Genomic DNA, 22,319 nt, shown 5'->3' with positions numbered 1-22,319 from the left:
TCCTGAGTGGGTGGCGAATATCGTCCCAGTACCGAAGAAGGATGGGAAAGTTCGAATGTGCATCGACTACAGGGATCTCAACCGAGCTATTCCAAAAGATAATTTTCCTTTGCCACATATAGACACTCTAGTGGATAATACTGCTGGAAATTATTTGTTCTCTTTTATGGATGATTTCTTTGGCTATAATCAAATTAAGATGAACCCTGAAGATATGGAAAAAACAACGTTCGTTACCATGTAGGGAATGTTTTGTTATAAAGTAATTCCGTTTGGATTGAAGAACGCAGGGGCAACATATCAAAGGGCCATGGTGACGTAATTTCACGACAAGATGCATAAAGAAATAGAAGTTTATGTCGATGATATGATTGTCAAAGCTTAGACAGAGGAAGAACATATTAGGAATTTGAGAAAACTCTTTAAAAGACTAAGAAGATGCCAGCTAAAACTCAACCCAAATAAATGTACTTTTGGGGTGACATCTAGGAAGCTATTGGGATTCGTACTAAGCCAAAAAGGAATTGAAATAGACCCAGATAAATTAAAAGTTATTCAAGACTTGCCAGCCCCACGAACACAAAAAGAAGTCAGAGGATTTTTGGGGAGATTGAATTATATAGCTCGGTTTATTTCACAGCTAAACAGTTGACGGAAAAGTGTGATCCCATACTCCGCCTTCTTCGTAAGAATAACTCAGGGGAATGGAGTGAGGATTGTCAAAGAGCTTTTGAAGCAGTGAAAAGATATTTGTCGAGTACTCCAATCTTGGCGCAACCCATCTCAGGCAAACCATTGATTCTGTATTTGTCGGTTTATGAAAATTCAATGGGGTGTGTGCTGGGGCAACTTGACCAAACTGAGAAGAAAGAAAGGGCTATCTATTATCTCAGTAAGAAGTTCACTGAATATGAGACAAGATACTCACCCATTGAAAAGTTGTGTTGCGCTTTAGTATGGGCTACCCGAAGGCTTAGGCAATATATGTTGTATCATACTACTTGGCTTATATCCAAGCTAGATCCCTTGAAATATCTAATGGGTGTGCCTGCATTATCTGGAAGATTAGCTCGTTGGCAGATCCTATTGTCCGAATTTGACATCCAGTATGTAAACCAGACAGCAATTAAAGGAAGTGCTATAGCGGAATTCATTGCAAGTAGGGCTTCGGAAGAATATGAGTCGTTGAGCTTTGATTTCCCAGATGAGGATTTAATGTCTATTTCGGTAGAATAAGCAATGGCATCCACTAGTAAATATTGGAAGTTGAACTTCGATGGTGCTTCAAATGCCATGAGACATGGAATCGGGGCAATTTTGGTCTCACCAGAGGGAGAACATTATCCTTTCACCATTCGGCTTAATTTTGATTGTACAAACAATATGGCCGAGTATGAAGCTTGTGTTCTGGGTCTTAGAGCTGTCGTTGAACGCAAAGTAAAAATGGTCAAGGTGTATGGGGATTCAGCTTTGGTAATTTACCAACTCATGGGAGAATGGGAGATAAAAGATCCCAAGCTTGTAGAATACCGTAAGTTGGTTATGGAACTTGTTGAAGAATTTGAAGAAGTAACTTTCAATTATCTCCCCAAAGAAGAGAATCAAATGGCAGATGCTTTGGCCATACTGGCAGCAGTATTTAAGATGAACGAGCATTCAAATATGACACCCATTGAAATGAAGGCTTATGAGTATCCAACCCATTGTTTTAATATTGAAGAGGAATAAGATAGAAACCCTTGGTATTATGATATATTGTAATATATAAGATATCAGAGTTATCCAGAACAGGCGACTAAGAATGACAAGAGAACCATTAGAAGAATGACATCAGGGTATGTGCTTGATGGTGAGACCCTATACAAGAAAAGTCTAGATTAAGTCTTTTTAAGGTGTGTTGACACGAAAGAAGCCAAGTTGATTCTTGAAGAAGTGCATGAGGGAATATGTGGTACCCATGCTAATGGGCATGTTATGGCTAGGCAGATTATGAGATTTGGGTATTATTGGTCAACTATAGAAACATATTGTATTAATTATACCCGAAAATGTCACAAATGTCAGATTTATGGAGATAAGATACATACTCCTCCTCATCCGTTGCATGTAATGACAGCTTTGTGGCCATTCTCAATGTGGGGCATGGATGTTATTGGACAAATTTCGCCCAAAGCTTCAAATGGTCATCGCTTCATTCTGGTAGCCATTTATTACTTCACCAAGTGGGTAGAAGCAGTTTCTTATGCAAATGTTACCAGTCGACAATATGCAAATTCTTAAAGAAAGAGATCATTTGTAGATATGGTTTACCAGAGAGGATTATCGCCGATAATGCGTTTAATTTAAACAATAAGATTATGGATTCGATCTGTAAGCAGTTCAAAATAAAGCATCATAATTCCACCACTTATCGCCCGAAGATGAATGGGGCAGTAGAGGCAGCTAATAAGAACATCAAAAGGCTCATAGAGAATATGACTGAAACCTATAAGGATTGGCATGAGAAGTTGCCATTTGCTCTGTTTGCCTATCGAACTTCAGTACGGACGTCAACTGGGGTAACTCCATTTTCTCTCGTATATGGGATGGAAGCCGTCTTACCTATTGAGGTGGAAATTCCCTCACTTCGGATTTTGTCAAAGGTGAAGCTCAATGAGGCATAATGGGTAGAGGCTAGGTATGACCAATTGAATCTGATTGAAGAAAAGAGATTGAAAGTTATTTTTCATTGTCAGATGTACCAAAAACGTATGATACAGGCACATGGTAAGAAAGTTCGCCTTCGAGAATTCCATGAGGGAGATTTGGTGCTTAAAAGGATTTTGCCTGTTCAGAAGGATTTCCGAGAAAAATGGATGCCCAACTGGGAAGGACCTTATGTTGTCAAGAAAGCCTTTTCTGGTGGAGCTCTAGTCTTAATTGAAATGGATGGATCGGAATTACCCTATCCAGTGAATTCCGACGCTGTTAAGAGGTATTTCGCCTGAAAAAGAAATGAAAAATAAAAAGAAAATTGAAAAAAATTAAAAAAATGAAAAAATGAAAAAATGAAAAAATGAAAAAATGAAGAAAAAAATGAGAAAAAAATGAAAAGAAAATGAAAAGAAAAATGAGAAAAAAATGAAAAAGGAAAAGGAAAAAAGAAAAAAATAGAAAAAAAATAGAAAATTGAAGAAAAAATAAATGAAAAAAAGATGAAAAAAGAAAACAAAATATAGAAAAATAAAAAGGGGGTTCAAGATAAAAAATTCGCAAAGGGCGTCTTGAAACCAAAGGAGGTCTCAAGTTGAAAACCCGCAAAGGGCGACTTGAGTTTTGTTTAAATTCAGAATTCGTGCATGGTGGAGGTTCTGAATTGATTTTGGAAGTAGAATGAGCTCCTAATATGGGTAGTAACAATGAAAGTTGGTGATCAGGGTTGAGACTAAAGATTAATGAGTCTTGATTGAAATAACCAGGAGAGAAATTGAATGCACATGAGATTCAATACTGGTTTAGGGCATCCAATGATGGGATATTTGGGAGTTTATAAGTAGCTTCACACCCTTAAGCATCATCACAATTTTGGAGATCCTTTCGATAGAAGCTACACTCGAGTCATTCTAACGGCGTGCCAGTTCAAAAGCATTTCATTATTGATCTTTGAAGACGCCTACTCTTTTGTTCTTTTACTTTTTCCAGTTAAAAGTTTACCATGTGGTTACTTAAAAATTCTCTGTATTTATATAAATAAAGAGATGCATTTTCTTGTTAATTTCCCTTTTGTAAGCATCTTATTTTGAAAAGTTAAAACATATAGCTTAATCTGAAGTACATGAGATCATTTTGTATTATTGTGCAAAAGGTTTTGGAAAATGCAGGTATTCTGAAGCTGATGATGGTTTTAACATGTAAGCTTGTGTGGTTACGAGAAACTAAAATCTTGAAGTTCATAGAAAATCTCAGCCATGATAAAAAGACCAAAAGAGATTGTTATTGATCGAGAAGTTGGTCATGGGAACTGGCGGCTTTCAAGAAAGGAAAGAGTCAAGGTCCTGTTAAGCCGATAGATATGGAATTGAGATTGTTAGCTGGGGTGAACTGGTCAAACGTTCTGTGCCTAAGATGAATCCGAGTTCCATCAAGATCAAAGGAGATGTTATTCCTTCGGAGAAGAAAATGCATTAAATTGCATACATTTTAGACATGAATAGGATCATGGCATTCATAATTGCATGATGACTTAAATATCTACAGGTTTCATAGGGATAGTTGAAGATTGAAGATATTAAAGCATCGAGATGAAGATAACTGGTTTTGAGATCTTGACAAGAATGATGTTTATACGAAAAATGAGCCAAAGCAGATTCACGTATCTAATGGCTCCCAGACAAGTTTTTACGATGGAGATGGATTTTTTAGAAATTTTCTCAAATTCTAAATTTTTGAATATAATATTTTCAAGCATATGCTCATGATGGATAATGTTTGATTTTCAGGTTTGACCTTCGAAAAAAGTCAATCATAAGCCTTCATAGAAGAGTGGTGAAGTAAATTCATTTTATGAAGATCGAGTCCTATACTCTCTGAAGGAATAGGGAGTGGACACGTTAGTTGAAGATTGTTCGAGTCTTATACTCCCTGAATGAATAGGGAGCAGACACGTTCGCTGAAGATTGTTCGAGTTCTATACTCCCTGAAAGAATAGGGAGAGAACCCATTTGCTGAAGATTGTTCGAGTCTTATACTCCTTGAAAGAATAGGGAGCGGACCTGTTTGTTGAAGATTGTTCGAGTCTTATACTCCCTGAACGAATAGGGAGAAGACACATTTGCTGAAGATTGTTCGAGTCTTATACTCCTTGAAGGAATAAGGAGCACACCCATCATTTGAATATTTTTCAAGTTTCATTTCTCCCGAAGTGACAGTGGGGTGCTTTAATCTTTTGAAGTTCTCAAGACCGGAAAAACTCGATCATCTTTTGATCTTTGCTCTATTCTCGTTATACGAAAATAAGCAAGGAGGGGCAGCTGTAGATGCTCGGTTTCGTCCGGGGACTTCGTTCGAGTTCTAGATCCAGTACGAGTTACAGTGTGAATCAGTGAGAGCCCAAAGCAGCCCAAAAACAACAGTGTCATTATTTAAGGCTCAATCCACGTGAAGCCCTGAAAAGTAAAAATGGTTATGGGGTAACAAGCGGAAAAATGAGAGAAAAGTATTGTTCGGTCATAGGAAGGATACAGGAGCAATGAGGAAACTGTAATGGTCATTTTTTAAGTTACAATTAACTACTGGAAACTGGAAACCAGGATATTACACGGACACGGAGAAAAAAACATGGGGTAATTAGCCAGAGACAAAAACAATTAATCGAAAAAAAGGAAAGCAGAAAGAAAAGGGGTCCCCCATTGTTTCTCTGTACAGAAAATAGTAACAAAAAAACATTGAACTGTATTTTCCCCATTTGAAGATCAAAGGAATCAGAGGAGTTCCCTCTTTTTAGCGAACGAGAGCAATACAAAGAGAAATTCAATTCATACAAGGTTTTTCTTCGTCGTTATTTACATTAATTTTTTTTACCTTTTCTTCAATTGTTTTAATTATTTTCAAATTAAATACAAATCCTAAAATCTGGAAATATAAGTAGATACCTTCTGTATAGCTTTGTTGTTGAAAGTGAATGGGTCGTAGACTGTAGGATTCCACTACCGAGGTGATAAAGTTGTCGGAGTTGGGTAAGATTTCCATGAGTGATTTGAGTCCTTGCATGTATTTTTTTTTTGGTCTTGGGTTATCATCTATCGGGGTTCCAAAAAAAATAAAAATAAATAAGGTTTAAAATTTACCTTAGTGTTTCGAGTACCATACCATTGTCGAAGAGTTGGGTATCCTTGAGTGATGGTCGTGAGGTTGGAGGGGAAGAATAAAAGAAGGAAAAGAAGGGGGTTAAGATAGTGAAGAAAGGTGAGGTTTATGGTCCAATAATACATGTGGTTTTAATTTTAGTTTAAGGGTTATGAGTGAAGCATGAAACGACAGTGCATAAGCTCAAAGAAATGTGTGCACGGCCAAGAAGGGGCTAATCATGTGTGTAATCCTCTAATGTTCAAAGTTTTTCATTTTGGTCTTTAGATTGTTGTCTTTTGGGTTTCTGTTTATATCTTCTAAGTTTACGCGTTTTCTTTTTAGTCCTAGGCTAAGTTGTTTTCAATTCCATGTTGTTTTTACATTTGAACTGTAATTTTGTGGATTCTTGATTTAGTCCTGGTGCTAGTTATCTTGGTTTTGTATGAACTTTCGAATTTAACCTGTAATTTTATTTTTTGTGCATTTTAGTCCCTTAAGCATATCCATGTTCCAGCTTTGCTATTTGATTTTCTATTGCTATTTTTTTTTATGTTCGTTTTGGCCCTTGGATGTTCATAGTTTTTTTTAGTTTGTAATGCCTAAATAAAATATGTTATTTAATTTAATCTCACGTGTAAGCATGTTTGACCATATATATAGAATTAGATTTCATTATTTATTTAACATAGCGTCATTTTTTTTATATTTTATGCATGGTTATAGTTTTTAATTTTAAATATATGTATATAAGTTTTTTTATGTCAAGTTGTATGATATTTTAATTTTGTTTAATTAAATTTTGGCATGACATACTTTTTGCACAATTTGTATGACATCCTCATTTGCATAACTCGACATATTGCATAATTGGATTAAGGGTAATACACTTTTAATTTAAAATTGTTTTAAGTGGGTTGTTATAACGCATTTGAGGTCCGCTTTTAATGATTTTAAAATAAAAGTGTATCCCATTAGTGACGCCTAAAAATTGATCCATCACTTTAAAATTTGAGAATGGAAGAAAAAAGAAATGTTCGGCTATTTAAATTTATCGAGAAAATGTTGTTATAGCTTTTAAGATCTGGTCTCGATATTTGTAAATAATCAAACATTCTTTATCTTTTTAAAACGACTTGGTAATTTTAATTTAATTTATTTGGGTGTTTTTGAATATTATTAAATTCACATCTTTGTTTTATGGGATCAAAATTCAAATTAAGTTCAAATTTGTAAAGTTCATTGCAAAGACGTTAGTTAATCGACTAGGTACCGATTTAGGGCGCTGTGGGGGTGCTAATCCTTCCCTGCACGTAACCGACTCCCGAACTCGGATTTTGGTAACACAGACATTAATTTGTTGTTTTAATTAAAATTATTATTTTTTAAATAACAAACATTTTTGGGTGCCCAATCACACCCTAATCAAAGATTGGTGGCGACTCTTTGAACCGTATTTTTTCGATCGTAAAGAAAATCCAAAAAATTTTCAAAACGAGAGGTTTTTAAATCGCATTTGTTTTTAAATTAAAAATCAATTGAAAGAGATAAGTCAAAAAATTGATGTGGTTTTCAAAATCTCACATTTTCACTTTTAAGGAAAAATCGTTTCGACACCCTTCAAATAAGATTTTTTTAATTTTAAAACGAAACATAATAATATTTAATTATTTTCTATCAAGAATAAACAGCCTCTCATACCTTGAGGCAGTCAATTCCTACTCCAATCGAAATAAAGAAATAATACAATTCCATTAAAATGTTCAAATATATATGAAATAACAGAATAAGACCAATTAATTAAAGATTGTCAATCCTTTTAGAAAGAAGAAGGATATTCGATTATTTAAAGACGTCGAGATCATACCTTTTATAAGTTTTAACGATCTTTTCTCGAAGAATTTAAATAGACAGACATTTCTTTTTCTCTCATTCCCTAAATTTTAGGTATGGTCAAATTTTAGGGTTTCACTTAATGGGATGCACTTTTATTTTAAAATTATCGTAAGTAATTTTCTTATACGTTAAGACAATCACTTCACGAAAACCCTAAATGCAAAGGGCATTACCCTTAATTCACTTCACGAAAACCCTAAAATCAAAGAGCATTACCCTTAATTCAATTATTCGAATTGGTTCTAGTTATGCTCATGAGTGCATCATATATACTGAATAAAGGATGTCGCATGGTTAAATTTATAAGCACAAACAATTACAATCATATACTGTTTATGAACATATTAAAGGTCAACAACATTTTGAATTTGGATAAGAAAATGCATACCCTAAAGATTTTAAAACAATAGATACTAGGTACCATTAGTACTAAGTTATAGAGTGATTAAAAGAAAATATTTAATTCATCATAAAAAAATAACAAAAATAAAATGGGGCTAAAACATACTTGAAGAATATATATTTATGCACATATGTCGCGATAATTTGGGCAGCAATTAGCATACACCTATGCTGCTCATTCATGCATATATGAAACAACCATGTTCCTTGTAAGATTTAATATCATACATGCGCAAATGCATATATACATATATATGTGCCTATCACAGTGAGCTAACAAATGCATATATACATATATACATAAATAATGGAGATCAAATAAAGAGCTTTTTCCCCTGTTTCTTTTCTTTTTCTGATGTTCCCCTTGCCTCCTTTTTTTGCCCTCTGTTATATGTTTTTCCTCCCGTTTCTTTTTGTTTCTGATATCTTTTCTTTTTATTTTGGCTTCGTATGCGAGGGATCTTGCTGTGGCTGATCTGAGGGCCTGAAATACCCCTTCGTGCTTTGTTGGAGTTTTGCGTCGAGGAGGCTCTTCCCTTCTGCCACTGCCAAGGCAGAGGGAATGTAGCAGGGGACATACGATCGTTGTAGGCGCGGGGGGTACCAGGCGTGGGCATGTGAGGCTGCTGGAACGATGCTTGTGCATCTCACACACGAGATCTGGACGATTGGCATCCTCGAGTGAAGCTAGGTCGTTGGATCGCTGACTTGATCCAACTGTTAAAATCATGTGACGACGACAGTATATGATCTTAGGGTTAATAAACCCTAAATTGACCCATGATCTGGACCGTTTGTAGTGTCCATATCTCACAGTTGTGAGCTTGTGCGGCTCTAGACAAGGGAGGGAAACTAGGGTTTCCTCCAAACCCTAGCTGGCAATTGGGCTATTGTTAGGGCCTCTAGTCGGTTGGGCTTGGGAATGTTAGACCAGTCTTTCGGGCTTTGACTGCTATTTGGACCTGTAAAATGAAATTAATAAAATTAGTGCTCTTTAAAATCCACTAGTATTTATATATTATACGTGTATAAATACATATATATAATTTGACCACAAGCATAAATAATAATAATATGTAATCATAAATAATTATTAACAAGTAGCCCGTATATAATTAAACATACACATGTATATTCATTCACAAAGCTGATAATATAATATATGTGCCTATATAGAGCCCCCTAACATATATATAATTAAATAATTAATCTAACAAGTCCTTATATTTAAACTAACTAATAAGATATATATGTGTGTGTAAATGAGACTTAAAGAGTCCGACAAATTGAGTATCTACATGTTTCAATTTGATTCTTGCATGTTATTTAATTTATTTAAGTTACAGTTTATTTCTTGAAATTATATTATAATATCTAAATCTTATAAATTTTTGCTTTCTAACTTTTGAAATGAATGCAATTAAATCTATTTTTATATTAATTTCAATTTCACATTTTACAATTATTTTGATTTAATCCTTACGTGTTATTTAATTTATTTAAATTTTAATTTATAATTTCATATTTGTTCAATTTAGACCTTAAAATTATATTTGTATCTTAAATTGGCCCATGCTTATTTATATTTTTGTAATTTACTTCAAACTTTATAAATCGCATAATAAACTTCATTTCAAACTATATAAATTATATCATAATCTCTAAACCCTATAAACTTTTGTTCGCCAACTTTTTAAGTAGATGCAATTTAGTCCATTTTTATATTAATTTCAACTTCACATTTTATAATTATTTTGATTTGATATCTCATCCGTGTGTGTTGTTTAATTTATTTAAATTTCAATTTGTATTTAATGTTTGTTAAATTTAGTCCTTAAAATTACATTTTTTTTATCAAAATAGACCCATAATTATATATATATTTTTTAATTTACTCCAAATCATATACAATTACAAATTACAATTTGACGTTCATGAAAGACGAAAAATAATTAACCCAAAAATAAATTGACCTAAAGTAAATCCGTACCCGGTAAGATCCGACCTGAATTGTGTCTGTCAATGATGTGACCCAATCTAAACTAGATTCGACCTGGATTAACCTGATATTTAACTGATTCGGACCTGAACTGTTTTGACTTCAACTAATATTGATCCGAATTGAAATTAACTCGACCCGAACTTGAACTGAATCTAATTTCAAATCAACTTAAAAATGACCTGATAAATTGATAATAAGAATAAAAATAAAATGATCTAAACATTTTATTACACATTATAAAATAATAATAATAATAATAATAAAATATAACTTAATAAATTTAATAATTATAATTTGAGTCGTGATCAAAATTTTAAAACTAAACCAAAATGATATAAAAGGAGACTAAACTCTCATAGCACAACTCATACATAACACAAAAACTGATGTCGAAATTTCATCCAAAATTCATTAATGGATGGCCCCAAATACTTCAATAATAAACAAACAAAAACTTGATTGTGGCTCTTCCTTTCAATTTCCCACGTGCCATATACATCATTGTCTCAATGATGGTTCATCTAATTAATAGTAGAAGAGATGGATACATTTACGTGCAAGTCTGAGACACCAACCAATAAATGGAAATATGAAGTCATTAATTCTGGAGGTAGATTTTATATAAAAGTTTTTCCAATATATAATTGATCACGTGCTCAATTTAAGTAACTGGAGTGTAGTTGATTCAGTAACTACTTTATTTAATAAATGATACATTTTTTATGCATATTCATATTAGAGGTGGATTAGATCATTTATATCTTAAAATTTAGATTAGATGATTTATTTTAAATTTAAATTTAATCGAATTGGGGAAAACTATGTGTTTAATACTTAAACTATCAATTTTAGTTCGTTTTAATTTTAATTTTTTCAAAACTATATCTAAAGTTTAGTTTTTGTTTCATTTTAGTACCCATGTTTTAATTTTTATTTTATTTTTTAAGTCCAAGTACTAAACGTGTTAAGCTTTAAACGGTGGGGTACTAAAATAAAACAAAATTAAACGTTAGGTATGATTTTTTTTTTTTAAAAAATAAAAGTTTATGTACTAAAACGAATCAAAATTAATAGTTTAGATACTAAATACATAATTTAACTAAAATTATATTTGAGTTAGATTCAAATAAACTAAAAATTTAATTCCATGATCATCTCTAATTACATATTATTTTTTATATACATATTATTACAAATATGTAATTTTATACATATCTCATATGCGAATATGACCATTGAAAATGAGTATTTAAAATAAAATGTGATGCCCTAACAATAGCAAGCACTTGCGATAAAGTTGATCAATATTAATAAATATGGTAATTTATATGTTTAGTACTTAAATTATTATTCGTATTTTTATTTTAATATTTAAAGTTTATGTTTTTTTTAAATTATACTTAATGTTTATTTTAGGGTTTACTTTAATATAATAAGATTTTTTTCAATGATGATATGATACTAATTTATTATGATATATTAATATTATTGTTAATTTTTAATAACGGAATATTAAAATAAAATTTAAACTAAATATTACATACGATGTATTATTCTTAATTAATATATCATCAAAGGAAAATTCGATGACGCTCAACGAGCACCGATGTTTACCACCAACCATGAGCACCATTAATTTACATAAAAAATAAAATTTTAAAGAGCTCAACATATAACTATAAATTAATTAAAATTTTAAAGTAAATTATTTCGGGTAAACTATATCATTAATCACTCAATTATTTAAGCCTTTTACTTTTATTATCGATATTTCAATATTATCAATCAAAACATTTAATTATTTAATTATTATCGATCAATAAATATATTATTGTTAATTAATTTTATCAATTAGATCATCTCATTATTGACCACTCAGCGTTGCTCCATCTGATTGATAATATGGGACATCAATTACGGAAATGAAGAAGAAATATATCGTCAGTATTAATTTTGTCAATCGTAGCGGTGATTAGATGAAGGATGTTGCCGTTTGGTAAGGGTACAGTACTGTCACTGCATGCCCATCTGGTTGTCATCTTCAGTGATCATTAATTTGATTGCAACCACAAACTTTCCATGCATGCATTTTGGGTTGCGTGAAAGAAGAAAATATTTATAGGCGTTTTTATCGAAATATCACCCTCAAACTCATTAATTATCCGTCAGATACATTTTCTTTTAATATTATCAATCTAACACATTTTCTGACAAAACGCGGATCATCATCTGCGCCTTCGCGGGGTTCTATCTAAACTGGCTCCACACAAGGAAAGATGCGGATCGTCATCCGCACCTTTTTTAAACCTCTGACATATACAAAAGATACGGATTATGAAGCACGCCTTCAATGAGAAATATTGACATAACACCACGTGAAAAGACATGTTTCAAGGGGCATGCCTTCCAAAGTCCACATCATACCTCAAAGCATTTTCAAAAAAAATGTTTCAAAAAAAATTAAAAATATAAAACTATAGATACTAACATCTTAATTTAATACATATTAGTTCTATGAGTTGAAAAACTTAATGGGGTTAGCTTATATAGGCATATTGGAGTGTTTAGGTTATATTTATTGACAATGTGGGATAAAAGCTAAAAGATGTATTTCTTAACTTTTTTATCTTTATATCTAATTAATCTACTTATACACTATTGTTAAATTACATTAGGTTAATATTTATTATTAAAGTTTATATTAATTAAGATTATATATTTTTATATGTTAATATATTTAAATAATTACATTAGGTTAATATTTATTATTAAGGTTTATACTAAATTAAATTTTGAAACTGATATATCAAAGGGGAAATAGTATATTCATGTAAGATCGAATATAAGATTAATTATATTGGGCGACTCAAACGCCTTAAAATTCTGTTTGTTCTTTTGTTTTAAATATTGGTTATGAGATAATGAGTATTTTTCATGTAATTTATTTAATTATATGTTTTTGTTGTAGTAATTTGAGACGGAACAAGCTACAAGATGTTATTCCTTCTGAAATTGGCGAGCTTAAGAATCTAACACATCTGTAAGAAGCATCTGAAAGTATTTTTTTAAGAGTGCCCGACAGGTAATTAATGGGTCTGAGGGGGACATTTTGATGAAAATGCCATATCCATATAGATCTTACTTTATGGTTTAAATATAAAATAGATATCTAAATTATAACGTTTTAATTGAATAGAGGTTTAAACTATTTTTTAAACGATCTTTTTGTTTATGGTTACAAATGTTATCACTTTAAGTATTTGTATCATCAACAACATTAATTTATTAAATTAAGTGACACGAGTCACAATCTGAAAATTTTAAAATTTATTTTAAAAAATTATTTAAAATATTATTATATTTAAAAAACTTAATTTCTCTTAAATTGCAAAAAAAAAAACACAAAATCCCTAGAATCCCTAAAATCATAACCCTAACTTTCCATCATCGTCCTTTTAGACCATGACCACTGTCGCCGACGTATAAGGACGAAGCTAGGATTTTAGTTCAAAGGGAGCAAAATATAATTAACAATAAAAATGGAGGGCAAAATCAAAATAAATCAAAATCTAAAAGCCTAAATAGATAATTATCCCTATATTTTTAATGGTAAAAGAATTTGGGAGGTGGGGCACTGGCCCCCCAAGGGCCTACATGGCTCCGTCCCTACCGACGTAGCCCCTACATACGTCGTCGTAGTTGTCATCGATTGACCGTCAGAATCGTTTGAGATCGTGATTTTCATCTTAGAGTTTGCGAGGTATAAAACGTCGATCCACCATCGATTAACCATTGACCAGCCACGATTTCCTAGGGGTCTTGATCACCGGGGTAGGTGGGGATCATGGGGTCGGGTGGAGCTTCGTCGACAGAAAAGGATGGCGGTCGATGTGGGTTTAGGGGTTGAAATGAAAATTTTTAAAATTTTTAGGTTATTTCAAATTTTTTGTGTTATATATATATATAATTTTAAGTTTTAATAAATTTTTTAAAATCATATGATTGTAACATGTGTCACTTAACAAAAGAAATTAACGCCGTTAATGGTCTAGACACTTAAAGCGGTAGCTTTTGTAATGTTAGACACCATAATCATTAAAAAAATAATTTAAGTACCTATTCGTGAAAAGTACTATAGATTGCGCACTTATTTTATAATTAAGCCTATATTTATTATACTGACTTCATGAATTGATTTTTTAATATTTTTTACTAACAATTGACTTGATAATAATCATTAATAAATATATACATGAATTGATTATTCAATAAATATTGGGGCACACCGCACACCTATCCTTTTAGGGTTGTTGTTGGGGACCAATGCCAAACCCATATATATGAAGAGGCTGATTATCTTATCTTCGACTTCATTTAGATTTGTGTGTCAGTGCTACGATATTTCACTGAAAACACTACAAAAGCTAGCATGAAATTATTTTTTTATGTTGTGTGTCGTAACCGTTTTTTTGTGGGACAATGTTTTAAAAACAGTTACGACTTTAATTTTGGAAAAATCTGAGTGATTTTGAATTGATTTGGAATAAATCGGATAGAGTCGTCATCAACCTTTGAGTTAGGTAGGTCGAATACCTAAAAACGTCTTTTAAAAACACTTTTAAGAAAAATCATTTGTAAGACAAAAATTGGTCTGTATTTACCAAAAATTCGATTAAACGGGTTCGGGAGTCGGTTACGCATGGGGAAGGATTAACACCCCCACAACGCCCAAAATTGGTACTGTGTTACTTACACAACATAAATGGTAGAAATAATGAATATAATAAAAAGCTAAATTATGATCCATTTATTGAATATTAATTAATTGCTTTAAATTAATAAATTAAATGAGGAAATTCAAACGACTGGAGTAAAACAAATAAATATTACAAATCTAAATACAAAATAGCAAAAAAAATATTTATATATTTAAATTTATAAAGACCAAAATAAAAAACTTTAGGAATCAGAATTAGAAAATTAAAAGGCTAAAATGACAAAAACAGAAAGTTAAAGACTAGAATATTAAAAATATAAATTTTGAAGACTATTTTTGAGTATATATATATATATTAAGGAAAATGTATATTCCAAACGAACTAAAATATAAATAAGTTCAACCAAAATATCATAAATTAATTAAAATTTATTATTAATATGTATTAAGTAATATATATATATATACACACACAAATATATCATAATATTAATTCTTACTAGATAAAAAAATAAAGTAAATTAAAACTCAACATAAATAGTAAAATATTAAACATATAATTAACAAATAATCTAAACAATAACAAAACCAAACAAGCAAATACATCCAAAATGAAATGAATGCATTCAAAATAATGGTGGACCTCGTGTAGTGGTGGGATTTCAAAATAATGGATTCTTGATATCAGGTATTTGAAAATGGGTGCCACTAAAACTAAAAAATAGCCTAGGTGCTCATCTCAAGGGTTTTAAAAATTAAATATGCACAACATGGGTGAAATTTAAATATTGATGAAAAATATACCAATTATGTTAAGGAAAAAATATGTATAATATAATATGGTCAAATTGAAACAAATAATATTTTAATGAAAACTCTATAAATAAATAAACCTGAAACAAATAATATTATAACAATGACATGACTAAAATAAGATATTTAAAAATTTAGTGGTTAAATTGAACATAACCGAAAATATTATAACAATATAAATCAGTGACTAAGATACAATAATTACAAACATTATAACTAAAGTCAAATAATAATATAACATATAATAGTGTGACTAAAATATAAATATTAAAAATAAAATACTTAAAACAAAATAAACATAACTTTATTTTATGACTTGAAAATAAAGATACAAATGCAGAAGGACTAAAAAGAAACATGCAGAAAATTAAAAATCAAATGTATAAACAAACAGAAACTAATTACATTACCAATTAGGACTGAAATTAAATTCGAGTAAAGCATGGAGGCAATATTAGAAATACAAAAATATTGATCTAAGGACTATAATATATAAAACCGAAATGTTAAAACTGAAAATAAGATAAATAAAACTTCATTTAATGACTATAAGGTATGGATACAAATCTACAAGGACTAAACGTGTGGTTATTCCATGACTGAAAAACATGGACAGGATTGGGCTAAAACGACCGTGTTTTCCCAATCATATATAAGCCTAATCATAGGCTAAAATTTTCAATCCTTTCTCATTTCTTTTAATTTTAGCAGAATGAAGAGAGAGAGCCTGAGAAAAATGCTCTCAGTTCTCTCTTCAGTGAGTTCACCGGCAGTGGGTAGTCCACGGAGGCCGGCGCGGCGGCGTAGGGACCGAATGGTCCCAAAATTTTTCTCTCGTCACCCTCGACCCAAAACCGAACCTCTCTTAAACTAAAACCTCCTATAAAACTGTAGATCTTAATATTTTACCTCTCGAATATAAGTTGAGATTCAGTGACCTTTGATGCTCCACCGCTTCCAACGATTCTCCCCTCGGTAAGATCTCTTTTGAATGCTTCCTGTTCCGATTTCTTACTGGTTTTTTTGTCTCTGTTCGAATATGGCCTTCGGTTCCAATCTCCTCTTTCGGATCCTTGCATGCACCATTTATAATGAATATTTGGTGCGTTTTCCACTAATTTTTCAAGTAGTGGTAGAGTAGATATCAACACCGAATTTTTTAGATTTGGCTTGATAAAATAATATGCTCAGTGGATTCAACATTTATTTGGTCTGATTTTATTATTTTTGGTTGCATGTTGACATATGCAATGACGATGGTGTTGCTCGATGGCTCGTCGGTGATGGCTGGTCCGGTGGCTCGATCGGAGCGTTCGGCTAGAACATGCGGCGACGTGCTCGGTGGCGTGGACTGGACTGGTCACTGGCGGCGGCGCTGGATGACTATAGGGTAAAACCCTAATATCTACTAGCTGAGGACCGTTGGATCTTCATTAGATCCAACGGCTGCAAGGGCGGCGGCGACTGGATGTTGTAGTTTTAGGGTTTCAAAACCCTAATCTGTAATGGGTCAGTCCGGATCCAAGTCTTATAACTGTTGGATCTTGTATTGGACTGTTGGGTCTTGATCCAATTTATTGCATTGTAACTTGTAATTTGGATTGAATTGTAACGGGAACTGGGCCTGCAAGCACATGTAATAATTTTATTAATAATAAATATAATAATAATATTAATAATATTTTTTAAGCCCGGTCAAAAACGGGTGTCTACATTGTGATGGGTTTATTTTAATTTGATTAATACAACAAAAATAACAACAAAATCTTATTCTTATATGTAATGGGGTAAGGGGAGGTAGGGTAGTAGGTTGTCCCCAATGTCAGGTTGAGAACAGTTTTCGTGGAAGACTTCCGGCAATCAGAAAATTAAAAATAAATATAAAATGCAATGCATGTATAAAAATAAATACATAGTTAAACAATTTACATATACAGTTTACATATGCACATCTGTAATGAGAATTAATCACTGCAATTAAATCTCTGCGTAAAAAGCTTTGTATATAGACAGAAACATAAGATCCGACTAAAATTAAAAAGAGGAAACATGAAGAGAAGAATACACAGAAGTCAACGATAGAAAGCAACGGGAAGAAATAAGGTCAAATAGGTTAAAACCTAAACTAAGGCAACATTTCTCCAATACCCTAGTTCTTAGTCTTCATAAATTACAATGACAGAGACGTATACAAAGTAGAAGTCATGGAAATTTCTATAAAGGCATTAAAAAAAGACAGAGATGATACATCCTAAGGATGTGACCCGTACTACTCAGCTACCCTGATCTTAAGTCTCTATACTTTTCTATCTGAGGTCATGTCCTCGGTAAGGGTTAAATCCTTCAAATCAGTTTTCAAGTAGTCTTCCCACTTTCACCTTAGTCATCCTCTTCTTCTGGCACCGTCGACTGTAATCGACTGTAATATCACAATAATTTTAGATATGTAATATGTAATATTTTTTTTACTTAAAAGAGTATAAGTAGATTAAACATTGTATTAAAAGAAAATATTAACATGCGAATGAATGAAGGGTTTTTTTTTAATTTTTTAATTAGATGTGAAATTTTATTGTTTAATTATAAATTATAAGACTATTTAAATTATATTTTATTAATTTTAAATAAAATAATATAAAAATCATTAAATTATATGGAGAGTGACAGTTAACCGTGAAAATGAAGAAAAATAAAAATAAAAATGATGCTATAATACTAAAAATGTCAACTAATAAATAAATAAATAATACATTAGATAAAAGTTCAGTATGATTTACGACAAATTAATCTAAACTAGATTCAACAATACAGTAGGGAAAAATTATTATTATTATTATTATTATTATTATTATTATTATTATGTTAGTCTCAAATTCTTTTATCTATTGTTATAGTTCCGCATGAACCGAGAGACTTCAGTAGTAAAAAAATTATTATTATTTCTTAATGTTTCCCATTCAAGCGATTGACAAGAATGTGAACGTTTAATGTCAAATGATTTAAAGTTATTTTTAAATAGATACTACATTGTACTTATCCCAAATTAATAATAAAAAATATTGTTATAGCCTCGAATTCTTTTTATCTACTATTGTTGTAGACAAAGATGAAGAGATTATATAGAAAATTAGCAAGGGAGTTACAAAATTGTTATTCGTATCATGTTATAAACTCAGACAGCTCAGTTCATAAACTTATTCATAAACTTACTGATGCTACTTACTGTTAATGCAATTTTCATAAACTTATTGATAAACTCCGAAAAATGCCTTAAGAAGATCGTAAGGTGTAATGTCTGCTCCATTTCGGTTCTTCAAATTACAGTCTGCATTCCTTTCATCGATTATGCCTTCAACTTGCTTCAACATCCCATGAAGTCTTTCGAATGCATCTCTTATAACGGGTTCTTCGACCCAAGATGGCTTCGGTTTGCCCCCTACATACTCTTCATCAGGAGAATGATGTAAGATCACATCTCAAATTGACATTGCTCGAGTTGATTGAATCTGCAAAGGAAATCATTCGAGCAATGTGGCTCCGGGTTTCCTCAAGAACTGCCACCATTCGTCGTCGGTAGGGTCTTCGTTTGGCATTTTAGTTCTTGTGAATGAAGGCCTGCTAGGGAATTACCCTGCATATGTGTATTGCCCAAAGTTGACAGCTGCATGCTGACATGATGCAACCCAAATTATAGTCATGAGGATCTTGATTAAGTCTTTTATGGTTTTAAGGACCGACCACCACGGTTCATCTTTCTTGTCACCGTGCCCGACGGTTTGGATTTTGGTCCATGCTTGAAGCTCTTGATCAGCTTCTACCATGCTTGGGTTCGGATAATAGTGATTAACATACTCAGTAACTGTTGGAAATTCGGTCATTGAAAGCCTTGATTTAGTCATAATCCATGAGATATTATAGGATCTGTTTTCTATGTAAATATAGAAGTAAAAGTTGTAAATCAAGACAAAGTAGGAAAGTAGAAACTGTCAAATATTAACTCTAATTAGTTTCCTTTTTTGTTGTAATTTCCCTCTGTATAAAAGGAAGTCTTGTACTCATTCAAGAAATAAGACACATATTATTTCTTCATTTTTTAAAGTTGGTATAAGAGTTATAATCGTGTCTTAACCCTAAAACACATCAGCTCCAAAATCACCGTAGCCATGTCCGAAGTCGCGTCGTAAATCACCTCAGGTCCATTCAACAAAGAGAAGATTGATCATCTCTTGAAGCTGATAAAATCTAATCCCTCATCTGGTATTCCTAGTGTTTCTTTGGCACAAACAAGTAGTAATCCTAAAGCCCTTTCTTGTCCAAATTCCTCTCCATGGATAATAGATTCTGGAGCCTCAGATCACATAACCAGTTTTTCTCATTTATTTAATATCTATTCAACTTGCCCTAGAAATGAAAAAATTAGAATTGACAGTGGTAGTTTTTCACCTACTGCAGGAAAAGGACTCATTAAACTGACAGAAAAAAATAATCTCAATAATGTTCTTCATGTCCCTAAATTAGCCTACAATCTTTTGTCTGTCAATAAACTATCTAGAGATTCTAATTGTTGCATTACCTTCTTTGAATTACATTGTGAATTTCAAGATCGGAACTATGGATGATGATTGGATGTGCTAGGATGATTGAATGTCTTTATTACTTTGATGAAGTATTTATCAGTAATAAAAAAGTTCAGAGCTTTAGTAGTACTAGTTCAATTTCTGTTTGAGAAAAAATAATGTTGTGGTAATATAGACTAGGACATCCTAGTTTTCTTTATTTGAAACACCTATTTCCATAATTATTTAAAGGGATTGATTGTTCTTCTTTTCATTGTGAAAATTGTATTTTTTTTCAAAAAACTGTCGTTCCCCCTATTTACCAAAAGATTACAAGGCCTCCAAACCTTTTTATCTGATTCATAATGATGTTTGGGGCCCTTCTAAAGTTACTACTATTTCTGGTAAAAGGTGGTTTATTACTTTTATTGATGACCACATATGTTTATGTTGGATTTATCTAATGAATAAAAAGTCTGACGTGAAAGATTTATTCAAAAAATTTTACACTCTGTTTGAAAACCAATTTCAAACCAATATTAGTATTTTACATTCTGACAATGGAACAGAATATTTTAATGAACACTTAGGTGATTTTTTTAAGGAGAAAGAGATTTTTTGAAGGACAAAGATTTTTCATCACTCTATATGTCGGGATACCACTCAACAAAATGGCATTGCATAACGAAAAAATAAACATTTACTTGAAGTAGCACGTGTCATATTGTTTTACATGCATGTTTCCAAATACTTATAGGGTGAAGCAGTTTTAACGACCACTTACTTGATAAATAGGATGCCTACTAAGGTGCTAACATACAAAACTCCACTCGATTTCCTAAAATCATTTTTTCCTCAAATAAGGTTGTTTTTTGATTTACCTGTCAAAGTTTTTGGATTTACTGTCTACGTTCATGTTCCATGCCTATTTCGTTCAAAACTTGACCCACGTGCTATTAAATACATTTTTTTTTGTACTCTTTAAATAAAAAGGGGTATAAATGTTTTGATCCTCAAACAAAAAAAATCATGTGAGTATGGATGTGTAGTTTTTGGAAACAAAACCTTATTTCACAAAATATTATCTTTAGGGGGAGACAAGTGATGTAGAAGACACTTTTTGGGACATTTCTATCCCACTACCCAATGTCATTTATCCTCCACAAAACCCACGCATTTCTGAGAGTGGTCGCTTTGAAAATCCAAATTCAAGTTTTTCTAATAATGATTGCCTAGGAGAACCAGGTTCGTTGGTGCCTAGTGAAGGAGATTCTTGTTCAGGGGGAGAAGTACTACAAACTAATCAACGTGATTTGAATTCTGATATTCAAGTTTATACTTGGAAGAGATTTCATTTGAGAAATAAGGACTCAAATATCAACCCTGCACGAAACTAATATGAAGATATGAGTTCTGGTGTCAAAACTTCAGGTAATCTTATCCATACTACACCTTTGATTTCCTCAACTTTGTCCCACAATTCACCTAGTATTCCTCATCTTGATGTCCCTATAGCACTTAGGAAAGGTGTCCGAAATTGCATTCAACATCCCATTACAAAATATATTTCCTATTACAGACTATCAAAAAACCATAAAGCTTTCAATCTAGAATTTCACATTTGTTTGTTCCAAGGAATATACATGAAGCATTGGATGATCCGAATTGGAAATTAGCAGTCATGGAGGAGATGAATGCTCTAAGGAGAAGTTGTACATGGGAGATTGTTGATCTACCCAAAGGTAAGAAAATAGTCAGGTGTAAATGGGTGTTTATAATAAAAAGTAAAGCTGATGGAAGCGTTGAGAGATACAATGTGAGATTGGTGGCTAAAGGATTTACTCAGACATATGGGATTGACTACCAAGAGACTTTTTCTCCTGTTTCTAAAATAAATTCTATTAGAGTGTTGTTATCTCTTGCAGTGAACTCCGATTGGCCTCTACATCAACTTGACATTAAAAATGCATTTCTCAATGGTGATCTAGAAGAGGAGGTGTATATGAGCCTACCGCCTGGATTTGAGAAGAAACTTGGCAGTAACAAAGTATGCAGATTACATAAGTCACTATATGGACTCAAACAGTCACCAAGAGCTTGGTTTGACCGC

Source organism: Hibiscus syriacus, unplaced genomic scaffold, assembly GCF_006381635.1.
Source record: "Hibiscus syriacus cultivar Baekdansim isolate YM2019G1 unplaced genomic scaffold, ASM638163v2 tig00110299_pilon, whole genome shotgun sequence".
In the NCBI taxonomy this organism is placed as follows: Eukaryota; Viridiplantae; Streptophyta; class Magnoliopsida; order Malvales; family Malvaceae; genus Hibiscus; species Hibiscus syriacus.
This window is presented reverse-complemented; position numbering follows the sequence as displayed.